The following is a 6,683-nucleotide window of genomic DNA, read 5'->3' on the forward strand; positions in this document are numbered from 1 at the left end:
ATTTAATTTTTAATTTTAATTTACTATTTATTTTGGAATCTTTTTTATTGGATTTTTTCCATTTTTTAAATTTATATGACAGTTTTTATTTTATTTTAGTTTAGTTACGAGATTTGAAATAATTAATACATTTTGTAAATTTTTAAGTCTAATATTTTTTTATTCGCGATTTGTGCGGGTTTTAGTATTTTTCGGCCGTTGTTTTAATCTTAAAGCATTGACAATATGAACTGTATGGGACTCAATTTTTCTACAGAACGTTTGAAATAACCAATAACAGAATTTAGTCAGTTTTTCTTCTAACCGGAAGTCAAATTAATTCAATTTCCGGTTGATTTCATTTGATAAAAAGGTACCCAATTTTTTGGTTCGTTTCGGTTCGGATACCGGATTGTGTGTGCAAATTATGATAACAAAACGCGGGTAATTTAGGACAAAAATAATGGTCGTCAAATTATTTGAGTTATGATACGGTTTGAGATTTATTTCCGACGGACAACGTACCCTGCGGAAACTGCGGCGTTAACTGTACTGATTTAAATATTTTAAAACTTAATCTAAGTAAATATATTTTTAGGCTCTTTTCCGTAATGGACACATATTTAAATAAATATTAAGCAATTAATACAAATTGGGGTAAATATGTTTAATTTATAGGCGGAATCTGATATTCAAACACTTTTAGAACAATGAACACCCTTTTGGTAAGTTCAAAAAATGGCTTTCGACAATAAATTCTCTTATTATTGTTCTTAAAGTGCCTCTCCGACGGCGGATGTTGGCATTCAGAACTGAATGCCTGTTAATCTTTTCATAGATACTTATTTGGTAACCGCATTAAGAAATTGAAGTAACATGGCGATGCTAAACTTATTGCATAGGTCTGAGGTAGCGGCCACTGGCATTTTAGCGATTTCAGGTGGCCGCTTGATCGTTTGCCATCACCTACCATAAAAAATAATTAATATTTAAATGAAGTGATACAGGCGCGGGGATATTTTGTTGGTTTTAAATTAAATTCTTAAATCAGATGGTTTTACATCATTTGAATGACGTTAAAAGCCTTTCATTGTCAGTTATCAAGGTGAGCGCAGACGTTGTTAATCATTAATCATCCTCACTCATTGATCGCACGTTTTTCATCTGTTGTCATGAATCTTATCAGCATTTTGTTCACATATGTTGAGTTTAATAGATATTGTCTTTGAACGTTTTCATAAAATTTTATTCATGTTTCCGATGTTCAATTTAGGAGAGAGCGGTCTTATATGTTGTAGCGAAAGAAAAAGGAAATTATTGTTTGTACAGACCTTTTCTTTATTAGGGAGATGGGCGCAAGGGCGCGAGGGCGCACTCTACAAATCGTTATGTTTCAGGTCACTTTTATAGTTACAAGTTAGTTAGCTATCGTCTTCACTCTTATCATAAATAAAGTCAATTAATTTTATGCGTAACGCTTTTATGAGCAAATAAATTTTACTACAAATAATATCAAACTAAAAAATCTATAAAAATGTTTTTTATGAATAAGTTCTTAAATACAAACAAGGTAAGAACTAACATTACTGGAGAGTACATTTTAATAGAAAATAAGAAAATTTGTTATAGACTGGTGGCAGTGTAATGTCGAGGGCTTCATTCGGACATTTTGTATTTATTACCCGGACTGACATCTGGTGTAAGGTGCGACTTTGTTAAGCAAGAACATAAATAAAAGCTTTTACGTCTTCTCATAGTTGGGAAACACCTTAACTCCCTGGTGTCAGTACAATCAGTTTCAATCAGTCAAGGAGTCAGAACAAGAAAGGAGAATGAATTATACCGATTGGTTCTCATTTTTTTTTAATCACAATATAGAAGTAAAACTTTTATGAGCTGGTTTCATTTTGGCCAAGAGAGATACAAACGAAGCGCAGTAATGGAACTGTTTGTTGGCAGAGGCGCTGCGATGCCCACTTAGTTGTATTGCAGGCAGCTTATTGCCGGTGATGTAGCTTTCTACTGTTATTGTAAACCATCTTGACATCCTTTTTATTTAATTAAAGAGCAAAGTCTTGGGGTTATATTGTCTTTGTTATATTTTCTGAATTTGCTCTTTCATCCAACCACAAAAATATTTGTATCAAATGAAAAGTTTTAACAACAAACACACATTGTAGAGCGAGGTGTAGAGTTTAACAAGAAATAAGTAAATAAAAGATTTTTAGTTACATTTTTAAAGTCTGCTCAATGTAATTAATTGAGCGATGAGATCTAATAAATGGTTTTCTTATTTGTTAGCTTGAACAGTTTTTACTTCTTTTTTTTGCTTTCAATACAATTATGAATTGTATAATAATATAGCTTTATATTAAAACATAGTAAATTATTAATAGAAAGTAGGTGGCGCAGTAGTTAAACGCTTGACCGTACCGGACTTTAATCTAAAACGTCAAAGTTTGATCCTTGCCATTTAGCACTGTGTTTTTCGATTTTTGAAATTTCATATGTATAATTATTCGACGTTGTTACTGAGAAGGAAAACACCGTGATGCCGGGCCAGCTTGGTCAACAATGGTCTAGTCGCCCCTAATGGGTAAGCTCTGATCCCCTCTGCGGGGACGTATAATGAGCTGACGATGAATTAATGTTAGGTTGGTTAATTAGTAACTTACAAGTGCGTATTAAACAAAACCCTACACGTGCAAACGGTTATATTTCTCACGTCTGGTATCAAAGTCAGTTGTCTAATCATGGTTATTTTACATTTTAACTACTAAATGGAATATGAACTTTGGAACATTACCTTTCCCATGAAGGTAATACGAGAGCGTCTCCTCCAGTCGGTTGCAAATTGTGAGAATTAGCTTCTGCAAACGCTGCATATTCCACGCTATAAGAGCCGGTTTCCACTTAACGGCGAGCCTCCTTCTGATCACCTTTTGTATGATGTCATGTGTCTTATTTCCACTGACGCAGCAAGTCTGTAACAACATACAAAAGGGCATCCGCATGTGGCTAAGTGGAAATAGACACTTAGCTTGCAATACGGCGCTTGCACTTTGGGTTAACGAACCCGAAAAAAAATAGTACCATAACTTTTTCTTACTATTACGTTTTAAATTAACGTATACATTCAAGTTTATGGTTACTAATTAAACTGACTTTTCAATCATCAAAACCTCGTTATAGTCTAAAATTATACAGTCTAAGTTTAGATGTTAAAGTTTCTATTTGTTGAGTAATTTACCTACTAGTTGTATAGTTTTTTTTTCACATATAGATACGCCAACACTAGGCTCGTGATAGGGATTTCAGTTGTCTTTGAACGTGAAAATTACAACTTAGGATAACCCTTTTGAAAGCCTCGAGCCCGCTTACATTAATGTATCATCAAAGACCTTTTAAGGATCTCTCTTGCCACATCCACACCCGGATAAACGTATATATATCAAATGATACAATATGCGGCTTTACTTTTTTATGTTAACAGTTACTGAGTTTTTCTTTGTCCATCCATAACACAGCATCAGCACGTTAGCTCATTTCACTGAAATCGAATCAGCCAGCATTCCTAAATATGTTGTGGGCGCGGAAGGCTCGATCGCAGTTATTTCTATTTTTATATCATCAGGTTGTATGAAAAAAAAAGGTTTTTAACGTATAGACGTTAAAAACCTTGACGCAATATTTTAAGGCTTACGTTTTATAATTAACTTTTTTCCAAGTAATTGATTATCAAATTTGAAATAAAAAAAATATTCTAAAAATAGATATTAATAGCAAAAATTTATTGGAAAAGTAATACGCATTTTTGTATAAACATTTAAGTTGATTAATATAATTTCTTAAAATTAGTGAATGCATGTTGATTATATCATTTCTAATAATCAAGTTTTTATTCCAACAGAAATTTTTTATTTATATTTTAGTGTGAATATATTAATATAAATAACCAAGTTCTTAGTACGTATATATGGGTAGTTAGTTAGTTAGTAGTAGGGGCTCAGTTTTCCGCAACTCCACGACAAGCGCGTATTTTGCGTGAAGGCAGGCTGGCCAGCCCAGCTCGCCAAAGAACCCCAGCGTATATATGGGTAACTTGATGTTATCTCTGCGTGATGACAGACATTAACAAGTGAACATTTATGTGCATTTGTTTACACACAATATAAATCCCCTTTTGATTGCGTTACGGTCCACTAACGTTCTGGCTCGTCGCCAAACGCGGTAAATATTATCTTTGTACACTATGTACGTTGTTGATAGTGGCACTTTTTAAATCTATTTGACATAGTACCATCATTATCTAGCAGACTAAAACTGTTTTAAATTATTTAAATAAATAGGAAGTTTAAGTGTATTTCTAAGACTCTGTGGTAGAATACGAAATTTACGACATCTAAGATTTCAAATTCGTTCAAGTCATTTCCATATCTACATATTTATATGCGTATACCGCTGAAAATACTTACGTACCTTCGAACAATATAACTTGTTTTGGTACACGGCATTATCCTATCGAAATCATTGTACATTATATTATAAAAAAATAAAGTAAAAAAAAGTTTTATAATAAGTACAATTTACATGGAAATGCAGATGTTCGTAGCAGACCAAGTGTGCCAAGCGTAGCTTGCTACGGACCGTAGAGACCGTCGATGTTAACATATGTTGCTGTAAAACTAACGATCGGTCAATATTAAGTCTCAATCTGCCTTCTCCATCCCTCTCTGGTTAAGACGTAATTTTGACTAATGATGTTAGATTTTAAACTTAGTTTCATATTAATATATGGATTTCAAATTTAAATTAAAATCGCTGTATAAAACACATCGTCATGATCTTTGAGATAACAATATTTTTTAAACGGACTTTTCTGTCTCAGAAACCCATGGTTAATGAACGAAAAAAATAGAATGGCAAAATATACTTTATTTTAATTCAATTTTAAGAAAGAAGGGATTTAAGAATAGCGTTTATTAGCGATACCCGATAATTTATGTAATTGTTAAATGAAGCGATAATTAAATCTCCGAAAGGTCGTTGTAAGTGGCCATTGATATTTTAAATTACTTCGATGAAACTTTTCTAATAGGTTACGTCACATTAAGGATTCCCTTCGAAATGGCTGCTGGTTTAATCAAAGTTACTTTTTATCGTGTAATAAGGAGGAAAATTAAGCGATAAAATAAGATAAACCGGTATTGAAGTTTTGTATTATTCGATTTGAAATACTGATATGATTGTAAGATTTTATTTTTGTTTAAAACATACGAAAGAAAATTAATCATTTATTATAAAATGCCGTTGGATCGATAGGTGGAATAAAATAGGTATCCCAAATTATCTCATCATCATCAGCTCACTATGCGTCCCCACTGAGGGGCTCGGAGCCTACCCCAAGTTAGGGGTGACTAGGCCATAGTCAACCACGCTGGTCAAGTGAGGGTTGGTTGACTTCACACATATCATTGAATTTCTTCTCAGATATATGCAGGTTGCATCACGATGTTTTCCTTCACCGTAAGAACGTCGGATAAATGTACATATGTATATCGAAAATCGAAAAACACATTGGTACATGGCGGGATTCGAACCCAGGACCTGCAGATTGCAAGTCAAGTGCTTAACACCTGAGCCACCGACGGTCTTATCTGCTAGTATGATAATATCTTATTATAAAATTGATTTAGTTTGACTACAGTGTAACTAATGGCTTTATAAAATTTTATCAGACATTGTTAACGGAGGATACACTTTTGTACTTAGCTTTTGTCTTGTTCATAAAAGTTCGCAAAGTAAGCTTTTTATCAGAGCAATTTTTTAACATCTAATATTTTATTATAATATTATTTTATAGAGAAGATTTTATTATAATATTATATCATGAGTTCCTTTTAGTAAAATAGTTTAACTTTTTATTATATTTCTGAGATGAAAAAATCCATCATTAATGTAAATAAAATTTTTATAAATAAACTAGCCCTATCTAGCTTGTAGCCATAACTTTTACAAAAGATACAGATAGAAAAAATGTAGCTTTGTCATAGCTTTTATGTATTTATGATATTTATTAAGAATATTATATTTATATTTGTAAAACCTTCTTTAAACAGGTAAATATTTTGCCCATTGTTTTAAAAACAATAGTTGGCAAAGTTAAATAAATGTCGATTCGGGGAATTTTTGAAGCGTTTGTGATTAACACATATCGTATTAAAAAATAAAACATATAAAGCGAGTCACGTGTTGAAAATAGAAGCACAGAGACGCAGCGTCTCTTAAGATTTTTTTAGTACTTAAATTTTTCAAGTAAAAATTTTTAACTAATCACTGCCGATAAGCTATAAATAAGTAATAATAAGCGGTAAGTTAACTTTTGTTTCTTTTCTGAGCTATAAAAGTTATTACTTAAACAAGTCCAAACAAGTTTAGTTCACGCTTTGTATTCCATTTCGGTACAATGTCAACGGCCACGTGCGTTCCCCATTTTACGAATTAGTTTTATGTCGCGCGGAACAATTTGTAACAACTGTATCGATTGTACATACCTTATACTCATGAATTTACGTAAATTGTACTCTCAGATATTTGAAAGCTATTTACCTTTCTACTGTATCTACTCGTATCTATGTAAGTAGCTCGCTTGACTTAATGCGACAGTTAAGTAAGCTGTTATCTTAAGTTACTGTTGTTTGATT

The sequence above is a fragment of the Papilio machaon genome, chromosome Z, assembly GCF_912999745.1.
Source record: "Papilio machaon chromosome Z, ilPapMach1.1, whole genome shotgun sequence".
NCBI classification, from domain to species: Eukaryota; Metazoa; Arthropoda; class Insecta; order Lepidoptera; family Papilionidae; genus Papilio; species Papilio machaon.